This window comes from Schistocerca nitens, chromosome 6 (assembly GCF_023898315.1).
Source record: "Schistocerca nitens isolate TAMUIC-IGC-003100 chromosome 6, iqSchNite1.1, whole genome shotgun sequence".
Classification (NCBI taxonomy): Eukaryota; Metazoa; Arthropoda; class Insecta; order Orthoptera; family Acrididae; genus Schistocerca; species Schistocerca nitens.
Window position 1 is genome coordinate 425,095,282 of NC_064619.1, and position 21,206 is coordinate 425,116,487.

Sequence of the window (21,206 nt, forward strand, 5' to 3'; positions counted from 1 at the left end):
CATTTCAGGATGTAATTAATTCCATACCAAATGAATCTACTATGCTATCTCCGTCTGTTATACTGAAAAATGTTGAACCACCCAACAAAATTAAAGAATTAGTAACCTTTCCTACATCTCGTCGACTACGACACCATGAAATAATTGACATTGCGCTGAACAACATCAAACGTGCCGCAGAGCGCCGGAGAAGACAGCAAAAACAGGTTTGTACACGCCGTGACTTTCACATTGGACAGAAAATATTAGTACGCACACATTATTTATCTAATAGAGGAAAAAGTAGATGTAGTAAATTTGAGCTTTTATACGCAGGTCCCTATCGAATTCGCAGCATTCCTCACCCCAATGTAGTACACGTCGAAACTCTGAGAACCAGAAAAACCAAAGGCAATCACCATATCTCCAACATCAAACCCTTTATTGAATGAACATACTTTACGATTTATCACACTGTAATGCCATTTCTGATTTTTTTGTGACCACTTATGCAATTATATTCACATGAACACTTACTTACGATTATCGTATTTTTTCTTGGCAAGTGCCCGGCAAGGTAAGGTTAGCAGGTCGCTTTTCTTGTCGTTACACATCAGACCGTGCACATTTTTCCAGATAAACTTACACATTTTATGACCAATTATGCGATTATATCTAGTGACATATTGATTTTATCAAATTCTTTCTCCATTAAAGTCTTCAACTCTTGCCTCTATCGACTACACAACATACAAGCTGAACAAAGAGAGGCATTTCTTGTTGTTACACATCAGACCGTGCACATTTTCCATTTTTCATGTATGTATGATTGTTTTACCGTCTTTTTTGTATGCACTATGAAATATTTAATATGTAACAAACACTAGTTGACTTTGACATTTAGCCTTATGATATCTCAACATCGTGACTATTTTATATTTTTTTTGCTGCTACATTGTGAGACTCTGTGTACATTTTTGCACCTGTACACTGTCTATGTTTTTGACATATTACGTTTTCTGTCATGCTATGCTGTAAGCTCAATTATATCACTATAAACCACTTTTTATTTAATGGGTATATGATTTAAATGCAAGACATTAATCATTGTTCATCATTCTCAGAAAGAAATAACGTGTAAAAGAAATAAATTATGGGGATTTCACCTTCGCAATGAACGAAAGAAGATACAATACCTCGTCACGAAGACTAAATGGATCAGAATTAACAAGCATTAACAAGAATATACTACACACATCGTATGATAGCAGCCTTAACTCATTTTTTCTTTCAGAATACGAGGCGATTGATGCAGACTGTCAGACAGAACTACACATCTTAGTTTTAGTGATGAAATATGCTAGAAATAAGGAACTCTATACTATGAATAGTTGTGTCATGAATAATGAAGTGACTTTTTTGCAGATCAGATGATAAAGAATGGTGATGAATAGTGATGTAGAATATGCTAATATGGATAATGAAGTTTTTCTTTACAGGTGATGATAATAATGGAATTATAGTGATATGGATAATGAAGTTTTTCTTTGCAGGTGATGATAGTGATGATAATGAAGTTTTTCTTTACAGATGAAGATAATGTTGAAGTTTATGTATTTATGCTATGTAGTTATTTAAGTATTTGTTGCAGTTCGTCTTGACAGTATGTCTTATGTCGCATGGTATGATGACTGAAGGTTTTGGAAAGGACAGCTAGAGAAGATATATATTTTATACACATTTCATCACCTGTTAATTCGAAGTTCACTACTTTTCAGCATAATATGCGTTTCTTCTTTCAGCTTAATAAACCATTTTTGTATTTTTTTCAGGAGAAATTATTCATGAAATTAATGTGCTATAGGCAGTTGGTCATTAAACCTGTGTCATTCATGAATGTGATCACATATACTCTATTTGTTTCATAACACATTTTCATCTGCAGCAATAAGTCAAATGCAAATATTATTATGCCCCAGCAATTAATTATCGATCCCAACGCAATGCATTGCTAGCACAAAAAAAAATGTATTACCAGTCCCAAATACTGCTACCAATTTAAAAGAGTTATGAGTAATACTGAATGATGTTTTCTAATCACAGACTTTGAGTAATAGTTGCAGAGTGTTACATTTTAATTATGTCTTATGTCACTTGAATGATGAGCTCTGAGTAATAGTGAATGATATTTTGTAATAATGCATGCATGCTGTACACTCATTAACTCCTGTTTTGACTGATGACTTCTGATGATTTGTAACTGGCCAATGAGTGCCAATAATTATTTTTAAATGTGTCGTATGTCATTTGAATGATGAAAAAAGGTTTTGGAATCTTCAATACTTGCTGACCAATGAATGCGACTGTTTCTTAAATTTTAAATTTGTATTATATCACTTACATGCTATATATATGATTACCAGTAGCTTAATGCTACACTCATTAGCTCCTGTTTTGAATGATGACATCTGATGGTTTGTAACTGGTCAATGAGTGCCAATGTTCTCTGTAAATAGATAACTTATGTACATTATTCTGTAATACTTCATACATGGTACAGAAATGTTCAGTAACTGGGCGATGAGTGCCTCTAATTAATCAAATCAGTTGATAGACTAGTAATTATCAATGATGACTGGCGTAGGACTTAATGTCTTTCACCTTCTGATCTAATTACCAGAAATTACTGTAATATCCGTTTGTCTGCCTATCCTCATGCTCATGGAGCACTATATTTGGTTTTTGCACTAATTCTACGTTGGTGTACCTTACAATAACGTGGTGTTGACACGACATGCTGTCCACCACCTTGAGCGACGGAGATGTTATTATGGTCCCACTGTTTGGTGTACCTAATGTGCTACCAAAATGATAACATGGAATATTAATACGACATTTCAGTGTCTTGGCTACACTGATTAATACTTCAGGGAAAAGAACTTCAGATTGTCTCACTTGATGTTGTACTTCTGTAGAAAGATATGGACTTTCAGTGCAGCTGCGTGCAACCTAATGTGCTACAACCATGATGCAATCCTTCCCCTTCCTATCCTAGTTCCTGTAAAACAGTAAAAAAAAAAAAAAAAACTACAGTGCGTGTGCACTTTATGTCATTTGTTAATATGATTTGTATTCATTGCGTATACATTTTGTGATTTGCTGATAGGTTCTATACTACAGTGCGTGTGCAGTTTTGCCATTTGTTAATGTTTTGTTCTCATTGTGTACATATTTTGTCATTGAATGATATGTTCTGTACTCAGTGCATGTGCACTATATTTTATTTCATGTTCTGCACTTATATATATATGTATATATTCTGTGATTGTAAACTTAGTTAATTAGGAAAAATTTGTTGCTCATGGCAAGTCCAATTGACTCACCATCGCTGCCAAATTTTTGTCTCCCCAGTGGAGGGTTATGTAAGAGGTATGCGACGTATGCGCTGCCTGCAACAGGCAAGACTTAGGAGAGTCTCTGACCAGAGAGCAGTATGTAGTTAGTTGTTGCTTGTCGCTAGTCGACAGTATTCTGCGTGAGTCTGCAGTAGTCGGCAGTAGTCGGCGTGTGTCTGCGCTTGTCTGCAGTCGGTCCTGGTCGGGACTCTGCAGGGTGAGTATTATTGTAGAAGGTAAAGAAGCAGCCTTGCGCATATCTAGTAATGTATGTTAACTGTCATCCAATTTCTTTAAAAAAATGCCCCAATAATAATTTTATAATATAAAGTAATTTTAAAAAAAGCATTCATTTCAATTTAAAGATTTTATCCAATGCATGATTATTCGTTTCACGAGTCACAAAGCATAGGCCAGCACTGCACTGAGCTGTGCCGAAAATTTTTTAGGTAAGAGTAGATATATTCGCAGTTTTTACTGAGGTAAGAACTATCGTTTTTTTATTCAGAGTACGGGGCCATGGCGCAGCGCTGCTGTCGTCATAAAATTTACCAGGTTACTGAATTTTTTTCATTATTTTGGTGTTTAGGAATTTTTCTGTTTCGAACTTAACATTAAATGAGGAAAGGAATTTTGTGGGTACATTAAATGTGAATGCATTTCTGCACAGAGATTATAAATGGGAGCCAATTTTGTTCAGAGGTTACATTAAATTAGAATCACATTCATTATTCTTATTTATATTATTACGTGTGGGGATGTTACACTTCGTTCTTGGTTCAATCTAATTATTATTTTTGTGGGGAGTTTACACGTGGTTCATTTCCATTAAATATTTTTGTGGGGAGGTTACAATATCACTTCATATGTACACGTCCCACACCATTACAGAGCCTCCACTACCTTTAACAGTCCGCTGCTAACATGTAGGGTCCATGGATTCATGAGTTGTCTCCATAGCCGCACACATATCCGCTCGATACAATTTGAAACGAGACTCGTCCTACCAGGCAACATGTTTCCAGTCATCAACAGTCCAATGCCGGTGTTCACGAGCCGAGGAGAGGTGTAAAGCTTAGTGTCGTGCAATCATCAAGGGTACACGAGTGGGCCTTCGGCTCCGAAAGCCCATATCGATGATGTTTCGTTGAATGGTTTGCACCCTGACACTTGTTGATGGCCCAGCACTGAAATCTTCATCAATTTGCAGAACGATTGCAGTTCTGTCACGATGAATGATTCTCTTCAGTAGTCGTTGGTCCAGTTCTTTCCGGCCGGAGCGATGTCGGAGATTTGATGTTTTACTAGATTCCTGATATTCACGGTACATTCGTGAAATACTCGTGCGGGAAAATCCCCACTTCATCACTATCTCGAAGATGCTGTGCCCATCGTTCTTGCGCCGACTGTAACATCACCTTCAAACTCATTTAAATCTTGATAACCTGCCATTGTAGCAGCAGGAACCGATCTAACAACTGCAGCAGACACATGTCTTATATAATCGTTGCCGACCGCAGGGACGTATTCTGCCTGTTTACACACCTATGTATTTGAATACGCATGCCTACACCGGTTTCTTTAGCGCTCAGTGTATGTGAGGTCGACCCACAGTTGTGTCTCCTTCATGAAACAAAAATAAAATTGTATCGCTGATGAACACCAGCCCTCAGCAATTACAATACCACATTGTCGTGATCGAGAAGGGGCTGCCGTCTCGCGCACGCGCAGCGGCCTTTCCCCGGCGTATAAAGGAGCCACCGTATCTGATGTTACCACAGTGACGGCCTGATTGTGCGCCTCCAGTCCAGCCTGCAGATGGCATCCAGTTGTACCGTCGAAATATCGTGTCATCAGGACGATGAAATTCGGCAGCATAGCCGTGAAGAGCAGCAATATATATTACGTCGGAAAAATCTACGTAATCACACAAGAAAGTTAGCTGTTCCACAAAGAGAGGGTTTTTGAAATAATAAGGGTATAGAGACAAGTTTGTTTAGTAACAGTTAATGATAGATCGCCAAGTGAGGGGCTTTGAAGGAGTGAAGTTCCTGGTGTTCAAATGTCTAATAGGGGGAAAAATGGTTCAAATGGCTCTGAGCACTATGGGACTTAACCTCTGAGGTCATCAGTCCCCTGGAACTTAGAACTACTTAAACCTAACTAACCTAAACACATCACACACATCCATGCCCGAGGCAGGGTTCGAACCTGCGACCGTAGCGGTCGCGCGGTTCCAGACTGTAGCGCCTAGAACCGCTAATAGGGGATCCGTGTTGTTTCGCACTCAGCACCAAGTATCTATTCCCGCCGTACTTTCCCCGTATGACTACAGTTATCATTGTGGCGTAACCATAACACGCCCAGAAGAGGGAGGTAGACAGTGATTCACTGAGGGGCTTACCGTGCGTAGCCTTAAATCCTTGAAGATAATTTTTGCGCTATCCGTTGCACGATCTAATATCTGATCACCGTTAAAATGTGCTATTATAATTACTGAAGGCCGATATTCATCCACGATATAGTTTCATTTGTGTTTCGTGAAGGATGATTCGTAAAGGTGGGAGGACCTAGTCGGGATCGTGACATTAAATCTGGCCACCTCTTACATGTGAACATCTGCTATCTAAAATAGTCTGAGAGCAGGGTTTGATGCGTCATAGTAATACTTAAAGTGAGCGTAGAACAATAAAAAACAACAGAAAATATGTACTGACTACCGATCAAGTCAATTCAAGTAGAGGATTTCAGACAAACAGTCGAACAGAAGATTGCTGAGTCAGATTGCCTAACGGATAGTCAGAGGGAACAATTATTCAATATATTAACAGAATATGAGTCAGTTTTCGATGAAAGGCCCGGAATTATTAGAGGATATGTTTGTACATTACAGATTAAGCCCCATAAGACAATTTGCCGCACACACAATCCCATTCCCTGGCGATTGAAACAACCAGTTCAGGAAGAGATACAAAAAATGTTAAACTGGAATCTTATTGAACCCTCGAACAGCCGATATTGTTCTCCGTTGCTTGTTGTACCAAAGCCAGGAGGAAAAGTTCGATTGGTATTAGATGCAAAGGAAATTAACAAACTTATAGTACCTGTGCGCACACATACGGAGAACATCGATGAGTTAATACAGAAATTTCAAGATGTATCCTATTTAACCAGTATTGATTTGAGAAGTTCGTTCTGGCAAGTCCAGTTAGACAAGGACTCAAGAAAATATACTGCTTTTATATATGGAGGGAGAAGCTATCAGTTCAAGGTCGTTCCGTTTGGTCTCAATATCAGCTCTGGAGTTTTTATTTCTGCGTTGGACTATGCCCTAGGACCAGAACTACGTAGTCGAATAACAATTTTTGTGGACGATCTATTAATTGCCTCTAAAACTTGGGAGGAACATGTACAACTTATTATGAGGATATTTGCTGTGTTCAAACAAACTGGTATAACTGCAAATCTAAATAAATCCCAATTTTCTCTACAGAGAATTAAATTCTTCGGATATATGATTAATGCAAAAGGCATTCTTCCAACAGAAGTGAAGATTAGTGCGATAAAAAATTTTCCAACTCCAAGAAACAGAAGACAACTGAAAGGCTTTATAGGCTTGGCTTCATTTTTTCGTCGATTTATTAAAACTCAAGCAATGAACTCTGAAGCACTAAACCGGCTCCTGAGGAAAGATGTGCTATGACAATGGTCTATTGATTGTGAAAAGGCTTTTTGTGAAATTAAGGATCAACTGATAAATGCTTGGTTATTATACGATCCTGATATGAATGTCGGATTCTGTTTAGCCACTGATTCATCAGATGTGGGATTAGGATCTTGTTTATTTCAAATTAGGTTCATCGATGGTGTAAAAACCTTTTGTCCAATTGCATTTGCTAGCAGAGTTTTATCCACCTGTGAAAGAGCATATACCACTACGGAATTGGAAGCTTTTGCAGTTATTTGGTCTTTGAAAATGTTTACTTATTATGTATACGACTCAAGGATAGACGTTTATTGTGACCACCAATCACTAGCCTTTTTACAAACTTGTAAGTTGCTGCATCCTCGCTTGTCAAGGTGGACGCTGGCGCTGCAAGAATATCAGTTTCAAATTATTCATGTAGCCGGAAAAGAAAATATTATAGCTGACGCGTTGTCAAGATCTCCAGAAGGAATAACACCTGAACTGGATGTAAATAATAAGGCAGAATTTCCAGTGCTTCTTCTTCAAGAAAATAATTACAAGTTATATTATATTCATTTATGTAAGACAATGGCTTAGCTTCAGAAGAAGGATCGACGATGGAATGCTATAATACGACAATTCAATCAACAAAATCCTATGGTCAATTTGGAACACTACCGGCTTGTGAATAATATTTTATTTTTTTAAATCTGTGAAGGCTGAGAATCCAAAGTGGTGTGTCTGCATACCAGAAGAATATGAAGGACGATTAATTTGGTTTACACATTTGACCTGGGGTCATGTTGGTGCTGTAAAGTGTGCTAATAAGATTAGATATTATTGTTACTTCCCAAATATAAGGCGAAAAGTGCACAAAGTCATACAGAAATGTGTTCTCTGTCAAAAGGCTAAGCCGGACAACAAGGGAAATAAAATTGCGCTTCACTCAATAATACCTGAAGCACCAAGATCACTTATATCATGTGATATTTGTGGACCACTTCGTTGAAGAAGACCATCAGAAAATGGAATCTAATTTATACAGGTCCATATATAATAGTTGATATACCGAATCCTGGTGCGTATTTATTAGCATATCCGGATTCTGGAAGAATAAAAGGATTATTTCCCCATGTAGACCTAAAGAGGTACTTTTAAGGAAAGTGTTTCAAATTAAATGAAAAGTCTGTATGAAGTATTTGGGTGTTAAAAAAAAATGAAGTGCGAAGGACAGTATGCCTCAGCTACTGTGATAGGTTAAATGACAGCATGCCAAACATCTGTGATAGTTTAATGAACAGTAAGCGATTGCTTCTGTGATAGTATAGGAATATTTAGAAAAGTAAGTGGAACTGTAGCTATTGCTGCTGTGAAGACTTACGGATTATCTGTCTACACGATGATCACAAAAGAAACTTGAGCGCGTGAAATAATATACATTCAGGGAGTGTTAATCTCCAGTGAGAATAAGTTTACTGCAACTATATGATCGAATACGGCGCTTGCGTGTGAAGTTAGTGTTTGTAAACTGACAGTTCACAGGCGAACAAATGAACCGCGTTAGGAAATTAGAATCGATAGCTACTGTCCACAGATATAAAGACTTGCTGTTTTTTTTTTTTTTTTTTTTTTTTTTTTTTTTTTTTTTTGGCGCGAGCTAAATTCTATTCAAGAGAATTAAATTAACTAGCTTAGTGTGTGTTTATAAAATTAGAGTTAATAAGAAAGTTCTTCATTGAATTTATAATAATGTGTCATTTTCCAGTTGGATTTCTTTATTGTTATATTGCATTCATATATGTTGATGAGAAAATGCGGCAATCGGAGTATAAAAGAGAAAAATTTGATCGTCAATCAATAATAACAAAGATTAATTTCAGCTGGAGAGCTCATGCAGCAAGACTTAATTAAACGTTCTCTTTCAGCAATATTTCATTTTAATCATGTATGAGTAAGATATAATTTTTTTTGGAAAATGTCTCAAATAATAAAGTTTTTAAAATTCTGACATGCTATCCACATTCGTACTTGAAACCAAATTAGGAAAGATTCAGATCTACTTCCACCTGGAAAAGCAATAAATAAATAAATAAATAAATAATTAAAACCAGGATTAGAACCTTTCGGCTTACTCAAGAAGATGGATGAAATTATCCATGTTTTCAAATTGTTTTCCGATCTGGAATTTTGATATTGTGCAACTACAGTATCGATTAAGACACCTAGGTGCGGAAAGTATAAGACAAATGGATTTTCCCATTCCTCAGATGGAAGATTGGATGGATCAGGTCCATATTTGAGTTCAAAATGAATCTGGAGAAATTCGACTAACCCTTCTCTGCCAGGAATCTTTAATAGTTGACCATTCCTTAGACGAATTTCGATTGTTTCATGCCACAATCCTGAGGACCTGTTCCTGAGGTTCCTTCTGGTCTCTCAAATCCGTTAGGTCTCCTGTCCGGTAAGCCAATGCGACGCCTGTCCTCCGTGCCGTGTCCCATGCTCCTGTTCGATCAGTTTCACCGCAGTTCAGCAAGACATCGATGAAGAAAATTTTTCAGAAGATTGTAAAAAAATTTGCTTGTTTAAAGTTTTTTTTTTTTGGCTATGAGGCAAACTTTATCTTTCCTATGAATTCTAGAATATCTCTCAAATTTCTAAATTATTCTGTCTTTCCTATCATCTGTGATACCTAGTTGGGGTCTAAGCCTCCAGGTTTTCCGGGAATTCCCTGTGAAGGCCAGTTCCTGAATAGGTAGACCTGATTAACAACTATATAAGTCCATCTTCCCTGGTTGTGTACGTGGGATGCGGGTATGCCCCAGTACACGTGAAAGCAAAAACTAGGTATCTAGGTAACGAAGATACCAAATCTCTTTCAATTCTTGTAATAAAAAAAAATCTTACTAACTTCTTAAAATTTATAGGAACGTATGTCCCACAAATTCTAATGAGTTAGCTAAGCCAATAGTTAGCTCGCACAGTGGATACATATCAACTTTGCTCGCTGCGAGGGGCGACGTAATGTCTCTTGCAGCGGTCTCTCCGCGATATTTTCAGAAATTTTATAAATTATATAACTCAGTACATATCTAGAAATATCTCTTCTTATCTTACCGATTATCAATGCAAAGTAGTTTCAAGCCCAATTATTCCTTGGAGCGTCCATTTACTCCATGGAATAGCTTCTCTGCTATCTATGTTTTCTCTTATAAAAAGAATGAAGGAATGCTTGCCGATTAGTCGTGAAAGAAGGAGTATGTATATGTATGTATTGTTGAGCTAGTCGCCATCTTGATGAGATTCTGTATGAGAAGGAATTTAATACGTGAACTAAACTAAAGTAAGTGTGTTCGCGTATTATTTAACTGATTATTATTGACAGTGTCTGCTTACTACGCTGTGTTGCACGGGATCAGTGGGGAACGTCTGATTTACACTGGACGAATCTGCCATTTTGTATGCTCAAGATATCCAGTTACTTCAAATCAACAGGCTAACACGGTCTTACCAGCAGATCTCCGGTCTTCCCCCTGTCATCACCGAAAGTTAATAATTATTACAAATGTTTTCAGGAGATCGACTGCCTTATGCAATTTGAGTTAAGCTCAATTTAATCAGGATAGAACAGTATTGAACTGTGTGAATGTGATAAGCCTGCTTTGTGAATGAAAATTCCCTTAACATACGCATGTTTTTACTATCCTGATCAGTGAAGCTAAATCAGGCCGGTGTGAGAGAGGTTTTTAAATTTTAGATTCCACGAAAAAATATTAAAACCCCATTTCAATCTTTATTCGGTGTTTCCAGAAGAGTCAACCGATTTGTAAGGACACATCGCCGACATGTTGTTGTTGTTGTTGTTGTGGTCTTCAGTCCTGAGACTGGTTTGATGCAGCTCTCCATGCTAATCTATCCTGTGCAACCTTCTTCATCTCCCAGTACGTACTGCCGACATAAGGTAAGTAAACCATCATGGTGGATAAAATGCGTATTTGAACCACCTGGTATTTTAAATTTAAACCCAAATTCTACCGGTTTAGTGTAGGATCGTCTTCACGGATGAATAGTTAATATGGTTTAACCAACATATTGCATTAGCTATTGCTGAAAATGTATAGTGCATGCCATGAATGTAAATATGCACTACACATTTTAAGTAATGACTAATGCAATATGGTGGCTTAAACCACTCTAACCCTTCATCCGTGAAGATGGTTCAAGACCGAAACCGGTAGAATTTGGGTTGAAAATAAGAATAGCTGATTGTTCAAATGTGCATTTCATACATTACTTAACGGCTGTTGGCAGTCATCGGCCAAAAATCATCATGGTGGAATTATCCATTTCCTTTGGACATTCCTGAGGTTAAACGCATGCTGGTTTAAAAGCTTTGCAAATCCAATTATGAACCCACCCGTTATAGAAAATCATACATCGGAATTGATTAAGATCTGCTGCTGAATAGCTCTCCGGATCTGAGACTGTTCGAGCTCTTTCAACGAGCTTCCCTGACACACCGATGTGGCGATGATAGCTCATAGCTTGTAGATAGAGGTCGGTGTGTGTTACTCTCAAAACACCTGTACTGTTAATCACAGAATGTTGCTCAAGTATATGGGGCGCATGCAAATACAACTATAAGCTCCTATTGAAAGTCTACAAAGAGAGGCAGCACGAATTGTCAAAGGTTTGCTTAACACATGGGAGTCGTCTAGCAGCCAGCGACTACAAGGTCTACTGGAGACAATGGTTAGTCAATGTATTCAAGCTTTGTGCGCCCTTTTCCGTACAAAAGAAATCACATGCATTTAATCTCAACCTAATTTTACACGTCACATTAGTATAATTTCAACTTAAAATTTTGCACGCAGGAGTATTTCAATTTAAGGTACCACACGCGTGAATCCTATGCAGGATTGCAGAAACGTGCCCGTTGTTTAATATAAAGGACTATGCTGTAATCAAGTCATCTACTCAGTTTAACTCAATGAATGAATGAAAAAAATCTCCCTCTAATAATGGATATCACCTGAAAAGGAATGAATAGTCACATACTTGAAGCTAAGTACAGGGCTATTACAAATGATTGAAGCGATTTCATAAATTCACTGTAACTCCATTCATTGACATATGGTCACGACACACTACAGATACGTAGAAAAACTCATAAAGTTTTGTTCGGCTGAAGCCGCACTTCAGGTTTCTGCCGCCAGAGCGCTCGAGAGCGCAGTGAGACAAAATGGCGACAGGAGCCGAGAAAGCGTATGTCGTGCTTGAAATGCACTCACATCAGTCAGGTATAACAGTGCAACGACACTTCAGGACGAAGTTCAACAAAGCTCCACCAACTGCTAACTCCATTCGGCGATGGTATGCGCAGTTTAAAGCTTCTGGATGCCTCTGTAAGGGGAAATCAACGGGTCGGCCTGCAGTGAGTGAAGAAACGGTTGAACGCATAGCCCGCGGAAGTCGACGAATAAAGCAAGCAGGGAGCTAAACGTGCCACAGCCGATGGTTTGGAAAATCTTACGGAAAAGACTAAAGCAGAAGCCTTACCGTTTACAATTGCTACAAGCCCTGACACCCAATAACAAAGTCAAACGCTTTGAATTTTCGGTGCGGTTGCAACAGCTCATGGAAGAGGATGCGTTCAGTGCGAAACTTGTTTTCAGTGATGAAGCAACATTTTTTCTTAGTGGTGAAGTGAACAGACACAATGTGCGAATCTGGGCGGTAGAGAATCCTCACGCATTCGTGCAGCAAATTCGCAATTCACCAAAAGTTAACGTGTTTTGTGCAATCTCACGGTTTAAAGTTTACGGCCCCTTTTTCTTCTGCGAAAAAAACGTTACAGAACACGTTTATCTGGACATGCTGGAAAATTGGCTCATGCCACAACTGGAGACCGACAACGCCGACTTCATCTTTCAACAGGATGATGTTCGGCATTTCTTAAACAGGAGATTGGAAAACCGATGGATCGGTCGTGGTGGAGATCATGATCAGCAATTCATGTCATGGCCTCCACGCTCTCCCGACTTAACCCCATGCGGTTTCTTTGTGTGGGGTTATGTGAAAGATTCAGTATTTAAACCTCCTCTACCAAGAAACGTGCCAGAACTGCGAGCTCGCATCAACGATGCTTTCGAACTCATTGATGGGGACATGCTGCGCCGAGTGTGGGAGGAACTTGATTATCGGCTTGATGTCTGCCGAATCACTAAAGGGGCACATATCGAACATTTGTGAATGCCTAAAAAAACTTTTTGAGTTTTTGTATGTGTGTGCAAAACATTGTGAAAATATCTCAAATAATAAAGTTATTGTAGAGCTGTGAAATCACTCCAATCATTTATAATAACCCTGTATTTCACACACAATATCGATGTCAGTGATATAATTCACGGAGCACGTACAAAAGTCAACCGCCAATTTCCAACGTCAGCGTACGAGTGGCTAACAATGGGGCACCAAAGGCCAGACCCCGTTTCCGCAAAGTGCTGGTAAGAGAAGACCGTATATGAATCGTGGCTCCCCAAACCTGCAGATCCTCACTCACCTTCTCCCCTCATGCACGCTTTGCTAACCAGGGAAGATAATTCAAGTTTGCGGCAGCTTGAGACTGCATACGCATTATCTATGAAAGGTACATCTGTTTGGATAACACAGTCCATGCCATTCAAACTTCCAAATCAAATACCAGAATTAGACAAAAATGAAACACAAACATAATCACTGTTACAATGACACTTGAGGAAAAGGAAGATAAGCACCTTGAAAAATCGTAATTCAGTTCATTCATCTCTCCTGCATAGCTCAGTGGTGCGACTGTTCCGAAAAAAGACGATTGTTATAGGCACAAAACATGGCGTGAGGGTATATCCCAAGTGAGCATAGTGAAAGAGAAAGTTTGTAACTTTTCATGTGATGGAGTCAGTAGGAGAAGACCTAGGTATAAGGAGACAAAGAATATATAAACTGACTTGTAAGTGTGGAGACTCTTACGCTGCCCAGGCGTGTCGCACTGTTAAAGACAGATGTGACGAACATAGACGTCACACCACCCTGGATCGGACATAAAAACCAACTGTTGCTGAAGACATTATTGATAGGGGACAGAACGTGAACTGCGGAGAAACCCAGATACTCTCTCCACTTCCAGTTACTGTGACTCAGACAGTAAAGAAGCAGTCGAGATTCATTCGTCAATCGACCTAATTAACAGAGTAACGACATTTCAGCAGTGTTGGTGGCGCCAGGGAAAGTGTCATCGGCAGGAAACAACCGAATTTAGCGGGATAACACCTATGCTGAACAGAAGCCAGGCCAGCTAAGCTGGCCACCAACAACTGTCACGCCGTCTGGAGTGACCGACCGGTTCTAGGCGTTATAGTCTGGAACCGCGCGACCGCTACGTCGCAGGTTCGAATCCTGCCTCGGGCATGGATGTGTGTGATGTCCTTAGGTTAGTTAGGTTTAAGTACTTCTAAGTTATAGGGGACTGATTACCTTAGTAGTTAAGTCCCATAGCGCTCAGAGCCATTTGAACCATTTGAACACCTGTCACGCTCGCGATCGCCAGTGAACGCGTCTTGGGGCCACGCTTTCTAACGCTGTGAGGCAGGGCCCGCCGTTCGTCCCTCCGACTAGGGCTCTGCACGTCAACGTCCAAGGCAATGACGTCATGCTCCAGCCTCCTGACACCTCCGCTTTCACAGCGAATCAGCGCATAAATTGGCGAGCGGCAATAGCTAGAACCACCAAACAAAAATCTGTCAACTTTTACAAGACATCCTACACAACAATCTCCCCCTATAAATCCACTGAGCATAGAAAATGACCCAAACTTAAACACACCGAAGATCACAATTAGTCGCCAATATAGAAACTAAGTCTCTGTTGGTCAATCCCAGCCAGGGGACTTCCGCTGGTAAGTACTTTTCAACGTCAAACTTCACCAACAGCAGCATACTTTAAATATTTTATTCTGTTCTGAAAGCAAATAAACGAACTTATCGTATAGCGCCATCAAACACTAGGTATCGTGAATAACAGTTCATACGAAGACGTGACAGTAACGTCTTCACATAAAGCACTTGAATAACGATTGGAATTCACAATATCCACTGCTTGATAGTGTTATACGATAAGTTCGTTTATTTGGATAAAAGCGTATGGGTCCTGAAGATAACAAAATGAATTGCCGAAAGTGGGATAAGGAACTCAGGAAGGTTGCGGGCTTCAACTGGCAGAAGACAGCAGATTACAGAGATGCAAGGAAATACCTCTTTGTATTGAATAGCTTAAAGAGGCTACATCTTGTATAGATTGAATTAGCTGAACAATATACAGGGTGGTCCATTGATCGTGACCGGGCCAATATCTCACGAAATAAGCGTCAAACGAAAAACCTACAAAGAACGAAACTTGTCTAGCTTGAAGGGGGAAACCAGATGGCGCTATGGTTGGTCCGCTAGATACAGGGTGTTTCAAAAATGACCGGTATATTTGAAACGGCAATAAAAACTAAACGAGCAGCGATAGAAATACACCGTTTGTTGCAATATGCTTGGGACAACAGTACATTTTCAGGCGGACAAACTTTCGAAATTACAGTAGTTACAATTTTCAACAACAGATGGCGCTGCAAGTGATGTGAAAGATATAGACGACAACGCAGTCTGTGGGTGCGCCATTCTGTACGTCGTCTTTCTGCTGTAAGCGTGTGCTGTTCACAACGTGCAAGTGTGCTGTAGACAACATGGTTTATTCCTTAGAACAGAGGATTTTTCTGGTGTTGGAATTCCACCGCCTAGAACACAGTGTTGTTGCAACAAGACGAAGTTTTCAACGGAGGTTTAATGTAACCAAAGGACCGAAAAGCGATACAATGAAGGACCTGTTTGAAAAATTTCAACGGACTGGGAACGTGACGGATGAACGTGCTGGAAAGGTAGGGCGACCGCGTACGGCAACCACAGAGGGCAACGCGCAGCTAGTGCAGCAGGTGATCCAACAGCGGCCTCGGGTTTCCGTTCGCCGTGTTGCAGCTGCGGTCCAAATGACGCCAACGTCCACGTATCGTCTCATGCGCCAGAGTTTACACCTCTATCCATACAAAATTCAAACGCGGCAACCCCTCAGCGCCGCTACCATTGCTGCACGAGAGACATTCGCTAACGATATAGTGCACAGGATTGATGACGGCGATATGCATGTGGGCAGCATTTGGTTTACTGACGAAGCTTATTTTTACCTGGACGGCTTCGTCAATAAACAGAACTGGCGCATATGGGGAACCGAAAAGCCCCATGTTGCAGTCCCATCGTCCGTGCATCCTCAAAAAGTACTGGTCTGGGCCGCCATGTCTTCCAAAGGAATCATTGGCCCATTTTTCAGATCCGAAACGATTACTGCATCACGCTATCTGGACCTTCTTCGTGAATTTGTGGCGGTACAAACTGCCTTAGACGACACTGCGAACACCTCGTGGTTTATGCAAGATGGTGCCCGGCCACATCGCACGGCCGACGTCTTTAATTTCCTGAATGAATATTTCGATGATCGTGTGATTGCTTTGGGCTATCCGAAACATATAGGAGGCGGCGTGGATTGGCCTCCCTATTCGCCAGACATGAACCCCTGTGACTTCTTTCTCTGGGGACACTTGAAAGACCAGGTGTACCGCCAGAATCCAGAAACAATTGAACAGCTGAAGCAGTACATCTCATCTGCATGTGAAGCCATTCCGCCATACACGTTGTCAAAGGTTTCGGGTAATTTCATTCAGAGACTACGCCATATTATTGCTACGCATGGTGGATATGTGGAAAATATCGTACTATAGAGTTTCCCAGACCGCAGCGCCATCTGTTGTTGAAAATTGTAACTACTGTAATTTCGAAAGTTTGTCTGCCTGAAAATGTACTGTTGTCCCAAGCATATTGCAACAAACGGTGTATTTCTATCGCTGCTCGTTTATTTTTTATTGCCGTTTAAAATATACCTGTCATTTTTGAAACACCCTGTAGCTCTGCCATAGGTCAAACGCATATCAACTGCGTTTTTTTAAAAATAGGAACCCCCATTTTTTTATTACATATTCGTGTAGTACGTAAAGGAATATGAATGTTTTAGTTGGACCACTTTTTGCGCTTTGTGATAGATGGTGCTGTAACAGTCACAAACGTATGGCTCACAATTTTAGACGAACGGTTGATAACAAGTAGGTTTTTTAAATTAAAATACAGAACGTAAGTAAGTTTGAACATTTTATTTCGGTTGTTCCAATGTGATACATGTACCATTGTGAACTTATCATTTCTGAGAACGCATGCTGTCACAGCGTGATTACCTGTAAATACCACATTAGTGCAATAAATTCTCAAAATCATGTTCGCCAGACTCAAAGCATTTGGCAATACGTGTAACGACATTCCTCTCAACAGCGAGTAGTTCGCCTTCCGTAATGTTCACAGATGCATTGACAAGGCGCTGATGCATGTTGTCAGGCGTTGTCGGTGGATAACGATAGCAAATATCCTTCGATTTTCCCCACAGAAAGAAATCCGGGGACGTCAGATCCGGTTGACGACCAATCCACCTATCATGAAATATGCCATTCAATACCGCTTCTACCGCACGCGATCTATGTGCCGGACATCCTTCATGTTGGAAGTACATCGCCATTCTGTCATGCAGTGAAACGTCTTGTAGTAACATTGGTAGAACATTACGTAGGAAATCAGCATACATTGCACCATTTAGACTGCCATTGATAAAATGGGGGCCAATTATCCTTCCTCCCAGAACGCCGCACCATACATTAACCTGCCAAGGTTGCTGATGTTCCACTTGTGGCAGCCATCGTGGATTTTCCGTTGCCCAAGAGTGCATATTATGCCGGTTTACGTTACCGCTGTTGGTGAATGACGCTTCGTCGCTAAATAAAACGCGCGAAAAAAATCTGTCATCGTCCCGTAATTTCTCCTGTCCTCAGTGGCTGATCTGTACATGACGTTTAAAGAATAGAAATATGGTACGGGTGCAATCGATGTTGATGTAGCATTCTCAACACCGACGTTTTTGAGATTCCCGATTCTCGTGCGGTTTGTCTGCTACTGATGTGCGGATTAGCCACGACAGCAGCCAAAATGCCTGCTTGGGCATCATCATTTGTTGCAGATCGTGGTTGAAGTTCTACATGTGGCTGAACAATTCCTGTTTCCTTAAATAACGTAACTATCCGGCGAACGGTCCGGACAGTTGGATGATGTCGTCCACGATACGGAGCAGCATACATAGCACACGCCCGTTGGGCATGTTGATCACAATATCCATACATCAACACGATATCGACCTTTTCCGCAATTGGTAAACGGTCCATTTCAACACGGGTAATGTATAACGAAGCAAATACCTTCCACACTGGCCAAATGTTACGTGATACCACGTACTTAGGCGCTACAGTCTGGAACCGCGCGACCGCTCCGGTCGCAGGTTCGAATCCTGCCTCGGGCATGGATGTGTGTGATGTCATTAGGTTAGTTCGGTTTAAGTAGTTCTAAGTTCTAGGGGACTGATGACCTCAGAAGTTAAGTGCCATAGAGCTCAGAGCCATTTTGAACCACGTACTTACACGTTTGTGACTATTACAGCGCCATCTATGACAAAGTGAAAAAAGTGGTGTAACCTCCCCACAAAAATATTATAATTAAATATGAACCTAGTGTAAACTCCCCACGGAAATAATAAAAATGAACCTAGTGTAACCTCCCTACAAAAATAAATAATTAAAATGAATTTTAAATATTGTAACCTCTGAACAAAACTGGTTCCCATTCATAATCTCTGTGCAGAAATGCATTCACATTTAATGTACCCACAAAATTCTTTTCTCATTTAATGTTAAGTTCGAAACAGAAAAATTCCTACACCCAAAAATGATAAAAAAAATCAGTAACCTGATAAATTTTATGACGACAGCAACGCTGCGCCACGGCCCTGTATTCTGAATAAAAAAAGCAAAAATTCTTACGTCAATAAAAACTGCGAATATATCTGCTCTTACCTAAAAATTTTCCGGCACAGCTTCGTGCAATGCTGGCCTATATTTTTTGTGATTCTTGGAAGGAATGATCATGCATTGCATATCTTCTTTAGATTGAAATGAGTGCTTAAAAAAAAAATTACTTTATATTACAAAAATTATTATTGGGGCATTTTTTAAAAGAAATTGGATGACAGTTAACATACATTACTAGATATGCGCAAGGCTGCTTCTTTACCTTCTACAATAATACTCATCCTCCAGAGTCCTGCCCAGGGCAGACCGCAGACAAGCGCAGACACGCGCCGACTACTGTCGACTACCGCAGACTCACGCAGACTACTGTCGACTAGCGACAAGCAACAACTAACTACATACTGCTCTCTGGTCAGAGACCCTCCTAAGTCTTGCCTGTTGCAGGCAGCGCATACATCGCATACCTCTTACAGTGGCCCAACTAAAAGATTCATATTTCTTTACGTACTACACGAATATGTAATAAAAAATGAAGGTTCGTATTTAAAAAAAAGTCGCTACTGATATCCGTTTGACCTATGGCAGCGCCATCTAGCGGGCCAACCATAGCACTATCTGGTTTCCCCCTTCAAGCTAGACGAGTTTCGTTCTTTGTAGTTTTTTCGTTTGATGCTTATTTCGTGAGATATTTGGCTCGGTCACTATCAACTGGCCACCCAATATATACACTCCTGGAAATTGAAATAAGAACACCGTGAATTCATTGTCCCAGGAAGGGGAAACTTTATTGACACATTCCTGGGGTCAGATACATCACATGATCACACTGACAGAACCACAGGCACATAGACACAGGCAACAGAGCATGCACAATGTCGGCACTAGTACAGTGTATATCCACCTTTCGCAGCAATGCATGCTGCTATTCTCCCATGGAGACGATCGTAGAGATGCTGGATGTAGTCCTGTGGAACGGCTTGCCATGCCATTTCCACCTGGCGCCTCAGTTGGACCAGCGTTCGTGCTGGACGTGCAGACCGCGTGAGACGACGCTTCATCCAGTCCCAAACATGCTCAATGGGGGACAGATCCGGAGATCTTGCTGGCCAGGGTAGTTGACTTACACCTTCTAGAGCACGTTGTGTGGCACGGGATACCTGCGGACGTGCATTGTCCTGTTGGAACAGCAAGTTCCCTTGCCGGTCTAGGAATGGTAGAACGATGGGTTCGATGACGGTTTGGATGTACCGTGCACTATTCAGTGTCCCCTCGACGATCACCAGTGGTGTACGGCCAGTGTAGGAGATCGCTCCCCACACCATGATGCCGGGTGTTGGCCCTGTGTGCCTCGGTCGTATGCAGTCCTGATTGTGGCGCTCACCTGCACGGCGCCAAACACGCATACGACCATCATTGGCACCAAGGCAGAAGCGACTCTCATCGCTGAAGACGACACGTCTCCATTCGTCCCTCCATTCACGCCTGTCGCGACACCACTGGAGGCGGGCTGCACGATGTTGGGGCGTGAGCGGAAGACGGCCTAACGGTGTGCGGGACCGTAGCCCAGCTTCATGGAGACGGTTGCGAATGATCCTCGCCGATACCCCAGGAGCAACAGTGTTCTAATTTGCTGGGAAGTGGCGGTGCGGTCCCCTACGGCACTGCGTAGGATCCTACGGTCTTGGCGTGCATCCGTGCGTCGCTGCGGTCCGGTCCCTGGTCGACGGGCACGTGCACCTTCCGCCGACCACTGGCGACAACATCGATGTACTGTGGAGACCTCACGCCCCACGTGTTGAGCAATTCGGCGGTACGTCCACCCGGCCTCCCGCATGCCCACTATACGCCCTCGCTCAAAGTCCGTCAACTGCACATACGGTTCACGTCCACGCTGTCGCGGCATGCTACCAGTGTTAAAGACTGCGATGGAGCTCCGTATGCCACGGCAAACAGGCTGACACTGACGGCGGCGGTGCACAAATGCTGCGCAGCTAGCGCCATTCGACGGCCAACACCGCGGTTCCTGGTGTGTCCGCTGTGCCGTGCGTGTGATCATTGCTTGTACAGCCCTCTCGCGGTGTCCGGAGCAAGTATGGTGGGTCTGACACACCGGTGT